At 42.7% G+C, this 16,034-nt stretch overlaps 16 non-coding genes across 16 annotated transcripts; all 16 read right to left on the reverse strand.

The window, feature by feature from the left end:
- Nucleotides 1–80: 80 nt before the first annotated feature.
- On the reverse strand, nucleotides 81–152 carry trnap-ugg. Its single transcript has one exon. It is a non-coding gene; the product is annotated as a tRNA-Pro (tRNA).
- Nucleotides 153–1,011: 859 nt separating this feature from the next.
- trnap-ugg lies at nucleotides 1,012–1,081 on the reverse strand. Its single transcript has one exon. It is a non-coding gene; the product is annotated as a tRNA-Pro (tRNA).
- Nucleotides 1,082–1,929: 848 nt separating this feature from the next.
- On the reverse strand, nucleotides 1,930–2,001 carry trnap-ugg. The gene has a single exon. It is a non-coding gene; the product is annotated as a tRNA-Pro (tRNA).
- Nucleotides 2,002–2,849: 848 nt separating this feature from the next.
- Nucleotides 2,850–2,921, reverse strand: trnap-ugg. Its single transcript has one exon. It is a non-coding gene; the product is annotated as a tRNA-Pro (tRNA).
- Nucleotides 2,922–4,715: 1,794 nt separating this feature from the next.
- Nucleotides 4,716–4,787, reverse strand: trnap-ugg. The gene has a single exon. It is a non-coding gene; the product is annotated as a tRNA-Pro (tRNA).
- An 839-nt stretch (nucleotides 4,788–5,626) lies between these two features.
- Nucleotides 5,627–5,698, reverse strand: trnap-ugg. Its single transcript has one exon. It is a non-coding gene; the product is annotated as a tRNA-Pro (tRNA).
- An 856-nt stretch (nucleotides 5,699–6,554) lies between these two features.
- trnap-ugg lies at nucleotides 6,555–6,626 on the reverse strand. The gene has a single exon. It is a non-coding gene; the product is annotated as a tRNA-Pro (tRNA).
- An 863-nt stretch (nucleotides 6,627–7,489) lies between these two features.
- trnap-ugg lies at nucleotides 7,490–7,562 on the reverse strand. Its single transcript has one exon. It is a non-coding gene; the product is annotated as a tRNA-Pro (tRNA).
- An 866-nt stretch (nucleotides 7,563–8,428) lies between these two features.
- On the reverse strand, nucleotides 8,429–8,501 carry trnap-ugg. The gene has a single exon. It is a non-coding gene; the product is annotated as a tRNA-Pro (tRNA).
- An 858-nt stretch (nucleotides 8,502–9,359) lies between these two features.
- trnap-ugg lies at nucleotides 9,360–9,431 on the reverse strand. The gene has a single exon. It is a non-coding gene; the product is annotated as a tRNA-Pro (tRNA).
- A 1,772-nt stretch (nucleotides 9,432–11,203) lies between these two features.
- On the reverse strand, nucleotides 11,204–11,275 carry trnap-ugg. The gene has a single exon. It is a non-coding gene; the product is annotated as a tRNA-Pro (tRNA).
- An 862-nt stretch (nucleotides 11,276–12,137) lies between these two features.
- On the reverse strand, nucleotides 12,138–12,210 carry trnap-ugg. Its single transcript has one exon. It is a non-coding gene; the product is annotated as a tRNA-Pro (tRNA).
- Nucleotides 12,211–13,069: 859 nt separating this feature from the next.
- trnap-ugg lies at nucleotides 13,070–13,141 on the reverse strand. The gene has a single exon. It is a non-coding gene; the product is annotated as a tRNA-Pro (tRNA).
- Nucleotides 13,142–14,004: 863 nt separating this feature from the next.
- On the reverse strand, nucleotides 14,005–14,076 carry trnap-ugg. Its single transcript has one exon. It is a non-coding gene; the product is annotated as a tRNA-Pro (tRNA).
- Nucleotides 14,077–14,940: 864 nt separating this feature from the next.
- Nucleotides 14,941–15,012, reverse strand: trnap-ugg. Its single transcript has one exon. It is a non-coding gene; the product is annotated as a tRNA-Pro (tRNA).
- Nucleotides 15,013–15,874: 862 nt separating this feature from the next.
- trnap-ugg lies at nucleotides 15,875–15,946 on the reverse strand. Its single transcript has one exon. It is a non-coding gene; the product is annotated as a tRNA-Pro (tRNA).
- Between the last annotated feature and the right edge of the window lie 88 nt (nucleotides 15,947–16,034).

Below are 16,034 nucleotides of genomic sequence, written 5' to 3' on the forward strand. Positions count from 1 at the left end.
GGGTCCTGCGCTCCAGTGGTAGCAGTCGCCCCTCCAACCAGTTGCCAAAGATCGCCTGTATTGTTAAAGGCTCTTCAAAAGGGCTCGTCCGGGATTTGAACCCGGGACCTCTCGCACCCAAAGCGAGAATCATACCCCTAGACCAACGAGCCATTTATTTCAAGACATTGTTTTGCAGTCGCCAGCAAGACGGTGAGAATATGCATTGACAGGTCGATGTTGCCAGGCCACAGTGGATCACGTGAGTGTTGGTGGTATACTTGTGAGCATAGCTATCTTCCAAGCAGTTGACCAGGTTTCAGTTCAAATACTCTGTAATTCATCTCCTGAGTCTTTCAGATTCAATCTTCATTAGCTGTAACAGCAAGAAACAAATGAAGAAAGAGCTAAATGTAGATTTTAACAATTAAAAAGTAGACATCAAAATCAATTGGATCTCATTTCATTTGATCCGATTGACGCACCGGTATGTGAATAAAAAAACAAAAAAACATTGGAATCTCTCAGTTTTAAATTAGAAATGTCACACATTTTGCACTGGATGCTTCTCAGTCCTACCATAACTGCTGATGTTACACCTCTGCATTTTTGGTGAAATGTGGCAGAGCGAGAGCAATGTTTGTCAAAACATGACACATCCCTAAAATCTGTCTTCTCATACAAATGTCTATAGCTTCAGAACGGTTTGACCTACAAAATAGTTTGCCCATTCTTTGGAAAGGGGAGACTCTCACAAACACAATGCTGTTCTCAGTTTTGCTCTACGACCCCCACAAGTGTCAAGGGACTCGTCTGAAGGTAACCTATGTCCCGGTAAAAGGACAGGTTTTTTAACCAAGGAAGAAATTAATACATGTTGTGCGATGCTGAACCCACTAGTGCAGAGCACAATGGATTAGCAGTCCATTGCCTTAATCACTTGTCCACCTGGTCCTGCGCTCCAGTGGTAGCAGTCGCCCCTCCAACCAGTTGCCCAAGATCCGCCTGTCTATTGTTAAAGGCTCTTCAAAAGGGCTCGTCCGGGATTTGAACCCGGACCTCTCGCACCCAAAGCGAGAATCATACCCTAGACCAACGAGCCATTTATTTCAAGACATTGTTTTGCAGTCGCCAGCAATGACGGTGAGAATATGCATTGACAGGTCGATGTTGCCAGGCCACAGTGGATCACGTGAGTGTTGGTGGTATACTTGTGAGCATAGCTATCTTCCAAGCAGTTGACCAGGTTTCAGTTCAAATACTCTGTAATTCATCTGCTGAGTCTTTCAGATTCAATCTTCATTAGCTGTAACAGCAAGAAACAAATGAAGAAAGAGCTAAATGTAGATTTAACAATTAAAAAGTAGACATCAAAATCAATTGGATCTCATTTCATTTGATCCGATTGACGCACCGGTATGTGAATAAAAAAACAAAAAAAACATTGGAATCTCTCAGTTTTAAATTAGAAATGTCACACATTTTGCACTGGATGCTTCTCAGTCCTACCATAACTGCTGATGTTACACCTCTGCATTTTTGGTGAAATGTGGCAGAGCGAGAGCAATGTTTGTCAAAACATGACACATCCCTAAAATCTGTATTCTCATACAAATGTCTATAGCTTCAGAACGGTTTGACCTACAAAATAGTTTGCCCATTCTTTGGAAAGGGGAGACTCTCACAAACACAATGCTGTTCTCAGTTTTGCTCTACGACCCCCACAAGTGTCAAGGGACCTATGTCCCGGTAAAAGGACAGGTTTTTTAACCAAGGAAGAAATTAATACATGTTGTGCGATGCTGAACCCACTAGTGCAGAGCACAATGGATTAGCAGTCCATTACCTTAATCACTTGTCCACCTGGTCCTGCGCTCCAGTGGTAGCAGTCGCCCCTCCAACCAGTTGCCCAAGATCCGCCTGTCTCACATTGTTAAAGGCTCTTCAAAAGGGCTCGTCCGGGATTTGAACCCGGGACCTCTCGCACCCAAAGCGAGAATCATACCCCTAGACCAACGAGCCATTTATTTCAAGACATTGTTTTGCAGTCGCCAGCAATGACGGTGAGAATATGCATTGACAGGTCGATGTTGCCAGGCCACAGTGGATCACGTGAGTGTTGGTGGTATACTTGTGAGCATAGCTATCTTCCAAGCAGTTGACCAGGTTTCAGTTCAAATACTCTGTAATTCATCTGCTGAGTCTTTCAGATTCAATCTTCATTAGCTGTAACAGCAAGAAACAAATGAAGAAAGAGCTAAATGTAGATTTTAACAATTAAAAAGTAGACATCAAAATCAATTGGATCTCATTTCATTTGATCCGATTGACGCACCGGTATGTGAATAAAAAACAAAAAAACATTGGAATCTCTCAGTTTTAAATTAGAAATGTCACACATTTTGCACTGGATGCTTCTCAGTCCTACCATAACTGCTGATGTTACACCTCTGCATTTTTGGTGAAATGTGGCAGAGCGAGAGCAATGTTTGTCAAAACATGACACATCCCTAAAATCTGTCTTCTCATACAAATGTCTATAGCTTCAGAACGGTTTGACCTACAAAATAGTTGCCCATTCTTTGGAAAGGGGAGACTCTCACAAACACAATGCTGTTCTCAGTTTTGCTCTACGACCCCCACAAGTGTCCAAGGGGACCTATGTCCCGGTAAAAGGACAGGTTTTTTAACCAAGGAAGAAATTAATACATGTTGTGCGATGCTGAACCCACTAGTGCAGAGCACAATGGATTAGCAGTCCATTACCTTAATCACTTGTCCACCTGGTCCTGCGCTCCAGTGGTAGCAGTCGCCCCTCCAACCAGTTGCCCAAGATCCGCCTGTCTCACATTGTTAAAGGCTCTTCAAAAGGGCTCGTCCGGGATTTGAACCCGGGACCTCTCGCACCCAAAGCGAGAATCATACCCCTAGACCAACGAGCCATTTATTTCAAGACATTGTTTTGCAGTCGCCAGCAATGACGGTGAGAATATGCATTGACAGGTCGATGTTGCCAGGCCACAGTGGATCACGTGAGTGTTGGTGTATACTTGTGAGCATAGCTATCTTCCAAGCAGTTGACCAGGTTCTAGTTCAAATACTCTGTAATTCATCTGCTGAGTCTTTCAGATTCAATCTTCATTAGCTTGTAACAGCAAGAAAACAAATGAAGAAAGAGCTAAATGTAGATTTTAACAATTAAAAAAGTAGACATCAAAATCAATTGGATCTCATTTCATTTTGATCCGATTGACGCACCGGTATGTGAATAAAAAACTAAAAAACATTGGAATCTCTCAGTTTTAAATTAGAAAATGTCACACATTTTGCACTGGATGCTTCTCAGTCCTACCATAACTGCTGATGTTACACCTCTGCATTTTTGGTGAAAATGTGGCAGAGCGAGAGCAATGTTTGTCAAAACATGACACATCCCTAAAATCTGTCTTCTCATACAAATGTCTATAGCTTCAGAACGGTTTGACCTACAAAATAGTTTGCCCATTCTTTGGAAAGGGGAGACTCTCACAAACACAATGCTGTTCTCAGTTTTGCTCTACGACCCCCACAAGTGTCAAGGGACTCGTCTGAAGGTAACCTATGTCCCGGTAAAAGGACAGGTTTTTAACCAAGGAAGAAATTAATACATGTTGGCGATGCTGAAACCCACTAGTGCAGAGCACAATGGATTAGCAGTCCATTACCTTAATCACTTGTCCACCTGGTCCTGCGCTCCAGTGGTAGCAGTCGCCCCTCCAACCAGTTGCCCAAGATCCGCCTGTCTCAATTGTTAAAGGCTCTTCAAAAGGGCTCGTCCGGGATTTGAACCCAGGGACCTCTCGCACCCAAAGCGAGAATCATACCCTAGACCAACGAGCCATTTATTTCAAGGACATTGTTTTGCAGTCGCCAGCAATGACGGTGAGAATATGCATTGACAGGTCGATGTTGCCAGGCCACAGTGGATCACGTGAGTGTTGGTGGTATACTTGTGAGCATAGCTATCTTCCAAGCAGTTGACCAGGTTTCAGTTCAAATACTCTGTAATTCATCTGCTGAGTCTTTCAGATTCAATCTTCATTAGCTGTAACAGCAAGAACACAAATGAAGAAAGAGCTAATATGTAGATTTTAACAATTAAAAAGTAGACATCAAATCAATTGGATCTCATTCATTTGATCCGATTGACGCACCGGTATGTGAATAAAAAACAAAAAACAACATTGGAATCTCTCAGTTTAAATTAGAATGTCACACATTTTGCACTGGATGCTTCTCAGTCCTACCATAACTGCTGATGTTAACCTCTGCCATTTTTGGTGAAATGTGGCAGAGCGAGAGCAATGTTTGTCAAAACATGACACATCCCTAAAATCTGTCTTCTCATACAAATGTCTATAGCTTCAGAACGGTTTGACCTACAAAATAGTTTGCCCATTCTTGGAAAGGGGAGACTCTCACAAACACAATGCTGTTCTCAGTTTTGCTCTACGACCCCCACAAGTGTCAAGGGACTCGTCTGAAGGTAACCTATGTCCCGGTAAAAGGACAGTTTTTTAACCAAGGAAGAAATTAATACATGTTGTGCGATGCTGAACCCACTAGTGCAGAGCACAATGGATTAGCAGTCCATTACCTTAATCACTTGTCCACCTGGTCCTGCGCTCCAGTGGTAGCAGTCGCCCCTCCAACCAGTTGCCCAAGATCCGCTGTCTATTGTTAAAGGCTCTTCAAAAGGGCTCGTCCGGGATTTGAACCCGGGACCTCTCGCACCCAAAGCGAGAATCATACCCCTAGACCAACGAGCCATTTATTTCAAGACATTGTTTTGCAGTCGCCAGCAATGACGGTGAGAATATGCATTGACAGGTCGATGTTGCCAGGCCACAGTGGATCACGTGAGTGTTGGTGGTATACTTGTGAGCATAGCTATCTTCCAAGCAGTTGACCAGGTTTCAGTTCAAATACTCTGTAATTCATCTGCTGAGTCTTTCAGATTCAATCTTCATTAGCTGTAACAGCAAGAAACAAATGAAGAAAGAGCTAAATGTAGATTTTAACAATTAAAAAGTAGACATCAAAATCAATTGGATCTCATTTCATTTGATCCGATTGACGCACCGGTATGTGAATAAAAAACAAAAAAACATTGGAATCTCTCAGTTTTAAATTAGAAATGTCACACATTTTGCACTGGATGCTTCTCAGTCCTACCATAACTGCTGATGTTACACCTCTGCATTTTTGGTGAAATGTGGCAGAGCGAGAGCAATGTTTGTCAAAACATGACACATCCCTAAAATCTGTCTTCTCATACAAATGTCTATAGCTTCAGAACGGTTTGACCTACAAAATAGTTTGCCCATTCTTGGAAAGGGGAGACTCTCACAAACACAATGCTGTTCTCAGTTTTGCTCTACGACCCCCACAAGTGTCAAGGGACTCGTCTGAAGGTAACCTATGTCCGGTAAAAGGACAGGTTTTTTAACCAAGGAAGAAATTAATACATGTTGTGCGATGCTGAACCCACTAGTGCAGAGCACATTACCTTAATCACTTGTCCACCTGGTCCTGCGCTCCAGTGGTAGCAGTCGCCCCTCCAACCAGTTGCCCAAGATCCGCCTGTATTGTTAAAGGCTCTTCAAAAGGGCTCGTCCGGGATTTGAACCCGGGACCTCTCGCACCCAAAGCGAGAATCATACCCCTAGACCAACGAGCCATTTATTTCAAGACATTGTTTTGCAGTCGCCAGCAATGACGGTGAGAATATGCATTGACAGGTCGATGTTGCCAGGCCACAGTGGATCACGTGAGTGTTGGTGGTATACTTGTGAGCATAGCTATCTTCCAAGCAGTTGACCAGGTTTCAGTTCAAATACTCTGTAATTCATCTGCTGAGTCTTTCAGATTCAATCTTCATTAGCTGTAACAGCAAGAAACAAATGAAGAAAGAGCTAAATGTAGATTTTAACAATTAAAAAGTAGACATCAAAATCAATTGGATCTCATTTCATTTGATCCGATTGACGCACCGGTATGTGAATAAAAAAAAAAAAACATTGGAATCTCTCAGTTTTAAATTAGAAATGTCACACATTTTGCACTGGATGCTTCTCAGTCCTACCATAACTGCTGATGTTACACCTCTGCATTTTTGGTGAAATGTGGCAGAGCGAGAGCAATGTTTGTCAAAACATGACACATCCCTAAAATCTGTCTTCTCATACAAATGTCTATAGCTTCAGAACGGTTTGACCTACAAAATAGTTTGCCCATTCTTTGGAAAGGGGAGACTCTCACAAACACAATGCTGTTCTCAGTTTTGCTCTACGACCCCCACAAGTGTCAAGGGACTCGTCTGAAGGTAACCTATGTCCCGGTAAAAGGACAGGTTTTTTAACCAAGGAAGAAATTAATACATGTTGTGCGATGCTGAACCCACTAGTGCAGAGCACAATGGATTAGCAGTCCATTGCCTTAATCACTTGTCCACCTGGTCCTGCGCTCCAGTGGTAGCAGTCGCCCCTCCAACCAGTTGCCCAAGATCCGCCTGTATTGTTAAAGGCTCTTCAAAAGGGCTCGTCCGGGATTTGAACCCGGGACCTCTCGCACCCAAAGCGAGAATCATACCCCTAGACCAACGAGCCATTTATTTCAAGACATTGTTTTGCAGTCGCCAGCAATGACGGTGAGAATATGCATTGACAGGTCGATGTTGCCAGGCCACAGTGGATCACGTGAGTGTTGGTGGTATACTTGTGAGCATAGCTATCTTCCAAGCAGTTGACCAGGTTTCAGTTCAAATACTCTGTAATTCATCTGCTGAGTCTTTCAGATTCAATCTTCATTAGCTGTAACAGCAAGAAACAAATGAAGAAAGAGCTAAATGTAGATTTTAACAATTAAAAAGTAGACATCAAAATCAATTGGATCTCATTTCATTTGATCCGATTGACGCACCGGTATGTGAATAAAAAAAAAAAAAACATTGGAATCTCTCAGTTTTAAATTAGAAATGTCACACATTTTGCACTGGATGCTTCTCAGTCCTACCATAACTGCTGATGTTACACCTCTGCATTTTTGGTGAAATGTGGCAGAGCGAGAGCAATGTTTGTCAAAACATGACACATCCCTAAAATCTGTCTTCTCATACAAATGTCTATAGCTTCAGAACGGTTTGACCTACAAAATAGTTTGCCCATTCTTTGGAAAGGGGAGACTCTCACAAACACAATGCTGTTCTCAGTTTTGCTCTACGACCCCCACAAGTGTTCAAGGGATCGTCTGAAGTACTATGTCCCGGTAAAAAGGACAGGTTTTTTAACCAAGGAAGAAATTAATACATGTTGTGCGATGCTGAAACCCACTAGTGCAGAGCACAATGGATTAGCAGTCCATTACCTTAATCACTTGTCCACCTGGTCCTGCGCTCCAGTGGTAGCATTCGCCCCTCCAACCAGTTTGCCCAAGATCCGCCTGTCCTCACATTGTTAAAGGCTCTTCAAAAGGGCTCGTTCCGGGATTTGAACCCGGGACCTCTCGCACCCAAAGCGAGAATCATACCCCTAGACCAACGAGCCATTTATTTCAAGACATTGTTTTGCAGTCACCAGCAATGACGGTGAGAATATGCATTGACAGGTCGATGTTGCCAGGCCACAGTGGATCACTTGAGTGTTGGTGGTATACTTGTGAGCATAGCTATCTTCCAAGCAGTTGACCAGGTTTCAGTTCAAATACTCTGTAATTCATCTGCTGAGTCTTTCAGATTCAATCTTCATTAGCTGTAACAGCAAGAAACAAATGAAGAAAGAACTAAATGTAGATTTTTAACAATTAAAAAGTAGACATCAAAATCAATTGGATCTCATTTCATTTGATCCGATTGACGCACCGGTATGTGAATAAAAAAACCTAAAAAACATTGGAATCTACTCAGTTTTAAATTAGAAATGTCACACATTTTGCACTGGATGCTTCTCAGTCCTACCATAACTGCTGATGTTACACCTCTGCATTTTTGGTGAAATGTGGCAGAGCGAGAGCAATGTTTGTCAAAACATGACACATCCCTAAATCTGTCTTCTCATACGAAATGTCTATAGCTTCAGAACGGTTTGACCTACAAAATAGTTTGCCCATTCTTTGGAAAGGGGAGACTCTCACAAACACAATGCTGTTCTCAGTTTTGCTCTACGACCCCCACAAGTGTCAAGGGACTCGTCTGAAGGTAACCTATGTCCCGGTAAAAGGACAGGTTTTTTAACCAAGGAAGAAATTAATACATGTTGTGCGATGCTGAACCCACTAGTGCAGAGCACAATGGATTAGCAGTCCATTACCTTAATCACTTGTCCACCTGGTCCTGCGCTCCAGTGGTAGCAGTCGCCCCTCCAACCAGTTGCCCAAGATCCGCCTGTCTCACATTGTTAAAGGCTCTTCAAAAGGGCTCGTCCGGGATTTGAACCCGGGAACCTCTCGCACCCAAAGCGAGAATCATACCCCTAGACCAACGAGCCATTTATTTCAAGACATTGTTTTGCAGTCGCCAGCAATGACGGTGAGAAATGCATTGACAGGTCGATGTTGCCAGGCCACAGTGGATCACTGGAGTGTTGGTGGTATACTTGTGAGCATAGCTATCTTCCAAGCAGTTGACCAGGTTTCAGTTCAAATACTCTGTAATTCATCTGCTGAGTCTTTCAGATTCAATCTTCATTAGCTGTAACAGCAAGAAACAAATGAAGAAAGAAGCTAAATGTAGATTTTAACAATTAAAAAGTAGACATCAAAATCAATTGGATCTCATTTCATTTGATCCGATTGACGCACCGGTATGTGAATAAAAAAACTAAAAAACATTGGAATCTCTCAGTTTTAAATTAGAAATGTCACACATTTTGCACTGGATGCTTCTCAGTCCTACCATAACTGCTGATGTTACACCTCTGCATTTTTGGTGAAATGTGGCAGAGCGAGAGCAATGTTTGTCAAAACATGACACATCCCTAAAATCTGTCTTCTCATACGAATGTCTATAGCTTCAGAACGGTTTGACCTACAAAATAGTTTGCCCATTCTTTGGAAAGGGGAGACTCTCACAAACACAATGCTGTTCTCAGTTTTGCTCTACGACCCCCACAAGTGTCAAGGGACTCGTCTGAAGGTAACCTATGTCCCGGTAAAAGGACAGGTTTTTTAACCAAGGAAGAAATTAATACATGTTGTGCGATGCTGAACCCACTAGTGCAGAGCACAATGGATTAGCAGTCCATTACCTTAATCACTTGTCCACCTGGTCCTGCGCTCCAGTGGTAGCAGTCGCCCCTCCAACCAGTTGCCCAAGATCCGCCTGTATTGTTAAAGGATCTTCAAAAGGGCTCGTCCGGGATTTGAACCCGGGACCTCTCGCACCCAAAGCGAGAATCATACCCCTAGACCAACGAGCCATTTATTTCAAGACATTGTTTTGCAGTCGCCAGCAATGACGGTGAGAATATGCATTAACAGGTCGATGTTGCCAGGCCACAGTGGATCACGTGAGTGTTGGTGGTATACTTGTGAGCATAGCTATCTTCCAAGCAGTTGACCAGGTTTCAGTTCAAATACTCTGTAATTCATCTGCTGAGTCTTTCAGATTCAATCTTCATTAGCTGTAACAGCAAGAAACAAATGAAGAAAGAGCTAAATGTAGATTTTAACAATTAAAAAGTAGACATCAAAATCAATTGGATCTCATTTCATTTGATCCGATTGACGCACCGGTATGTGAATAAAAAAACAAAAAAACATTGGAATCTCTCAGTTTTAAATTAGAAATGTCACACATTTTGCACTGGATGCTTCTCATTCCTACCATAACTGCTGATGTTACACCTCTGCATTTTTGGTGAAATGTGGCAGAGCGAGAGCAATGTTTGTCAAAACATGACACATCCCTAAAATCTGTATTCTCATACAAATGTCTATAGCTTCAGAACGGTTTGACCTACAAAATAGTTTGCCCATTCTTTGGAAAGGGGAGACTCTCACAAACACAATGCTGTTCTCAGTTTTGCTCTACGACCCCCACAAGTGTCAAGGGACTTGTCCCGGTAAAAGGACAGGTTTTTTAACCAAGGAAGAAATTAATACATGTTGTGCGATGCTGAACCCACTAGTGCAGAGCACAATGGATTAGCAGTCCATTACCTTAATCACTTGTCCACCTGGTCCTGCGCTCCAGTGGTAGCAGTCGCCCCTCCAACCAGTTGCCCAAGATCCGCCTGTATTGTTAAAGGATCTTCAAAAGGGCACGTCTGGGATTTGAACCCGGGACCTCTCGCACCCAAAGCGAGAATCATACCCCTAGACCAACGAGCCATTTATTTCAAGACATTGTTTTGCAGTCGCCAGCAATGACGGTGAGAATATGCATTGACAGGTCGATGTTGCCAGGCCACAGTGGATCACGTGAGTGTTGGTGGTATACTTGTGAGCATAGCTATCTTCCAAGCAGTTGACCAGGTTTCAGTTCAAATACTCTGTAATTCATCTGCTGAGTCTTTCAGATTCAATCTTCATTAGCTGTAACAGCAAGAAACAAATGAAGAAAGAGCTAAATGTAGATTTTAACAATTAAAAAGTAGACATCAAAATCAATTGGATCTCATTTCCATTTGATCCGATTGACGCACCGGTATGTGAATAAAAAAACAAAAAAACATTGGAATCTCTCAGTTTTAAATTAGAAATGTCACACATTTTGCACTGGATGCTTCTCATTCCTACCATAACTGCTGATGTTACACCTCTGCATTTTTGGTGAAATGTGGCAGAGCGAGAGCAATGTTTGTCAAAACATGACACATCCCTAAAATCTGTATTCTCATACAATGTCTATAGCTTCAGAACGGTTTGACCTACAAAATAGTTTGCCCATTCTTTGGAAAGGGGAGACTCTCACAAACACAATGCTGTTCTCAGTTTTTGCTCTACGACCCCCACAAGTGTCAAGGGACTCGTCTGAAGGTAACCTATGTCCCGGTAAAAGGACAGGTTTTTTAACCAAGGAAGAAATTAATACATGTTGCGCGATGCTGAACCCACTAGTGCAGAGCACAATGGATTAGCAGTCCATTGCCTTAATCACTTGTCCACCTGGTCCTGCGCTCCAGTGGTAGCAGTCGCCCCTCCAACCAGTTGCCCAAGATCCGCCTGTATTGTTAAAGGATCTTCAAAAGGGCTCGTCCGGGATTTGAACCCGGGACCTCTCGCACCCAAAGCGAGAATCATACCCCTAGACCAACGAGCCATTTATTTCAAGACATTGTTTTGCAGTCGCCAGCAATGACGGTGAGAATATGCATTGACAGGTCGATGTTGCCAGGCCACAGTGGATCACGTGAGTGTTGGTGGTATACTTGTGAGCATAGCTATCTTCCAAGCAGTTGACCAGGTTTCAGTTCAAATACTCTGTAATTCATCTGCTGAGTCTTTCAGATTCAATCTTCATTAGCTGTAACAGCAAGAAACAAATGAAGAAAGAGCTAAATGTAGATTTTAACAATTAAAAAGTAGACATCAAAATCAATTGGATCTCATTTCATTTGATCCGATTGACGCACCGGTATGTGAATAAAAAAATAAAAAAACATTGGAATCTCTCAGTTTAAATTAGAAATGTCACGCATTTTGCACTGGATGCTTCTCAGTCCTACCATAACTGCTGATGTTACACCTCTGCATTTTTGGTGAAATGTGGCAGAGCGAGAGCAATGTTTGTCAAAACATGACACATCCCTAAAATCTGTATTCTCATACAAATGTCTATAGCTTCAGAACGGTTTGACCTACAAAATAGTTTGCCCATTCTTTGGAAAGGGGAGACTCTCACAAAACACACTGCTGTTCTCAGTTTTGCTCTACGACCCCCACAAGTGTCAAGGGACTCGTCTGAAGGTAACCTATGTCCCGGTAAAAGGACAGGTTTTTTAACCAAGTAAGAAATTAATACATGTTGTGAAATGCTGAACCCACTAGTGCAGAGCACAATGGATTAGCAGTCCATTACCTTAATCACTTGTCCACCTGTCCTGCGCTCCAGTGGTAGCAGTCGCCCCTCCAACCAGTTGCCCAAGATCCGCCTGTCTCACATTGTTAAAGGCTCTTCAAAAGGGCTCGTCCGGGATTTGAAACCCGGGACCTCTCGCACCCAAAGCGAGAATCATACCCCTAGACCAACGAGCCATTTATTTCAAGACATTGTTTTGCAGTCACCAGCAATGACGGTGAGAATATGCATTGACAGGTCGATGTTGCCAGGCCACAGTGGATCACTTGAGTGTTGGTGGTATACTTGTGAGCATAGCTATCTTCCAAGCAGTTGACCAGGTTTCAGTTCAAATACTCTGTAATTCATCTGCTGAGTCTTTCAGATTCAATCTTCATTAGCTGTAACAGCAAGAAACAAATGAAGAAAGAACTAAATGTAGATTTTAACAATTAAAAAGTAGACATCAAATCAATTGGATCTCATTTCATTTGATCCGATTGACGCACCGGTATGTGAATAAAAAATAAAAAAACATTGGAATCTCTCAGTTTTAAATTAGAAATGTCACGCATTTTGCACTGGATGCTTCTCAGTCCTACCATAACTGCTGATGTTACACCTCTGCATTTTTGGTGAAATGTGGCAGAGCGAGAGCAATGTTTGTCAAAACATGACACATCCCTAAAATCTGTATTCTCATACAAATGTCTATAGCTTCAGAACGGTTTGACCTACAAAATAGTTTGCCCATTCTTTGGAAAGGGAGACTCTCACAAACACAATGCTGTTCTCAGTTTTGCTCTACGACCCCCACAAGTGTCAAGGGACTCGTCTGAAGGTAACCTATGTCCCGGTAAAAGGACAGGTTTTTAACCAAGGAAGAAATTAATACATGTTGTGCGATGCTGAACCCACTAGTGCAGAGCACAATGGATTAGCAGTCCATTACCTTAATCACTTGTCCACCTGGTCCTGCGCTCCAGTGGTAGCAGTCGCCCCTCCAACCAGTTGCCCAAGATCCGCCTGTCTCACATTGTTAAAGGCTCTTCAAAAGGGCTCGTCCGGGATTTGAACCCGGGACCTCTCGCACCCAAAGCGAGAATCATACCCCTAGACCAACGAGCCATTTATTTCAAGACATTGTTTTGCAGTCACCAGCAATGACGGTGAGAATATGCATTGACAGGTCGATGTTGCCAGGCCACAGTGGATCACTTGAGTGTTGGTGGTATACTTGTGAGCATAGCTATCTTCCAAGCAGTTGACCAGGTTTCAGTTCAAATACTCTGTAATTCATCTGCTGAGTCTTTCAGATTCAATCTTCATTAGCTGTAACAGCAAGAAACAAATGAAGAAAGAACTAAATGTAGATTTTAACAATTAAAAAGTAGACATCAAAATCAATTGGATCTCATTTCATTTGATCCGATTGACGCACCGGTATGTGAATAAAAAAATAAAAAAACATTGGAATCTCTCAGTTTTAAATTAGAAATGTCACGCATTTTGCACTGGATGCTTCTCAGTCCTACCATAACTGCTGATGTTACACCTCTGCATTTTTGGTGAAATGTGGCAGAGCGAGAGCAATGTTTGTCAAAACATGACACATCCCTAAAATCTGTATTCTCATACAAATGTCTATAGCTTCAGAACGGTTTGACCTACAAAATAGTTTGCCCATTCTTTGGAAAGGGGAGACTCTCACAAACACAATGCTGTTCTCAGTTTTGCTCTACGACCCCCACAAGTGTCAAGGGACTCGTCTGAAGGTAACCTATGTCCCGGTAAAAGGACAGGTTTTTTAACCAAGGAAGAAATTAATACATGTTGTGCGATGCTGAACCCACTAGTGCAGAGCACAATGGATTAGCAGTCCATTACCTTAATCACTTGTCCACCTGGTCCTGCGCTCCAGTGGTAGCAGTCGCCCCTCCAACCAGTTGCCCAAGATCCGCCTGTCTCACATTGTTAAAGGCTCTTCAAAAGGGCTCGTCCGGGATTTGAACCCGGGACCTCTCGCACCCAAAGCGAGAATCATACCCCTAGACCAACGAGCCATTTATTTCAAGACATTGTTTTGCAGTCACCAGCAATGACGGTGAGAATATGCATTGACAGGTCGATGTTGCCAGGCCACAGTGGATCACTTGAGTGTTGGTGGTATACTTGTGAGCATAGCTATCTTCCAAGCAGTTGACCAGGTTTCAGTTCAAATACTCTGTAATTCATCTGCTGAGTCTTTCAGATTCAATCTTCATTAGCTGTAACAGCAAGAAACAAATGAAGAAAGAACTAAATGTAGATTTTAACAATTAAAAAGTAGACATCAAAATCAATTGGATCTCATTTCATTTGATCCGATTGACGCACCGGTATGTGAATAAAAAAATAAAAAAACATTGGAATCTCTCAGTTTTAAATTAGAAATGTCACGCATTTTGCACTGGATGCTTCTCAGTCCTACCATAACTGCTGATGTTACACCTCTGCATTTTTGGTGAAATGTGGCAGAGCGAGAGCAATGTTTGTCAAAACATGACACATCCCTAAAATCTGTATTCTCATACAAATGTCTATAGCTTCAGAACGGTTTGACCTACAAAATAGTTTGCCCATTCTTTGGAAAGGGGAGACTCTCACAAACACAATGCTGTTCTCAGTTTTGCTCTACGACCCCCACAAGTGTCAAGGGACTCGTCTGAAGGTAACCTATGTCCCGGTAAAAGGACAGGTTTTTTTAACCAAGTAAGAAATTAATACATGTTGTGAAATGCTGAACCCACTAGTGCAGAGCACAATGGATTAGCAGTCCATTACCTTAATCACTTGTCCACCTGGTCCTGCGCTCCAGTGGTAGCAGTCGCCCCTCCAACCAGTTGCCCAAGATCCGCCTGTCTCACATTGTTAAAGGCTCTTCAAAAGGGCTCGTCCGGGATTTGAACCCGGGACCTCTCGCACCCAAAGCGAGAATCATACCCCTAGACCAACGAGCCATTTATTTCAAGACATTGTTTTGCAGTCACCAGCAATGACGGTGAGAATATGCATTGACAGGTCGATGTTGCCAGGCCACAGTGGATCACTTGAGTGTTGGTGGTATACTTGTGAGCATAGCTATCTTCCAAGCAGTTGACCAGGTTTCAGTTCAAATACTCTGTAATTCATCTGCTGAGTCTTTCAGATTCAATCTTCATTAGCTGTAACAGCAAGAAACAAATGAAGAAAGAACTAAATGTAGATTTTAACAATTAAAAGTAGACATCAAAATCAATTGGATCTCATTTCATTTGATCCGATTGACGCACCGGTATGTGAATAAAAAAATAAAAAAACATTGGAATCTCTCAGTTTTAAATTAGAAATGTCACGCATTTTGCACTGGATGCTTCTCAGTCCTACCATAACTGCTGATGTTACACCTCTGCATTTTTGGTGAAATGTGGCAGAGCGAGAGCAATGTTTGTCAAAACATGACACATCCCTAAAATCTGTATTCTCATACAAATGTCTATAGCTTCAGAACGGTTTGACCTACAAAATAGTTTGCCCATTCTTTGGAAAGGGGAGACTCTCACAAACACAATGCTGTTCTCAGTTTTGCTCTACGACCCCCACAAGTGTCAAGGGACTCGTCTGAAGGTAACCTATGTCCCGGTAAAAGGACAGGTTTTTTAACCAAGGAAGAAATTAATACATGTTGTGCGATGCTGAACCCACTAGTGCAGAGCACAATGGATTAGCAGTCCATTACCTTAATCACTTGTCCACCTGGTCCTGCGCTCCAGTGGTAGCAGTCGCCCCTCCAACCAGTTGCCCAAGATCCGCCTGTCTCACATTGTTAAAGGCTCTTCAAAAGGGCTCGTCCGGGATTTGAACCCGGGACCTCTCGCACCCAAAGCGAGAATCATACCCCTAGACCAACGAGCCATTTATTTCAAGACATTGTTTTGCAGTCACCAGCAATGACGGTGAGAATATGCATTGACAGGTCGATGTTGCCAGGCCACAGTGGATC

The sequence above is a fragment of the Oncorhynchus mykiss genome, unplaced genomic scaffold, assembly GCF_013265735.2.
Source record: "Oncorhynchus mykiss isolate Arlee unplaced genomic scaffold, USDA_OmykA_1.1 un_scaffold_494, whole genome shotgun sequence".
NCBI lineage: Eukaryota > Metazoa > Chordata > Actinopteri > Salmoniformes > Salmonidae > Oncorhynchus > Oncorhynchus mykiss.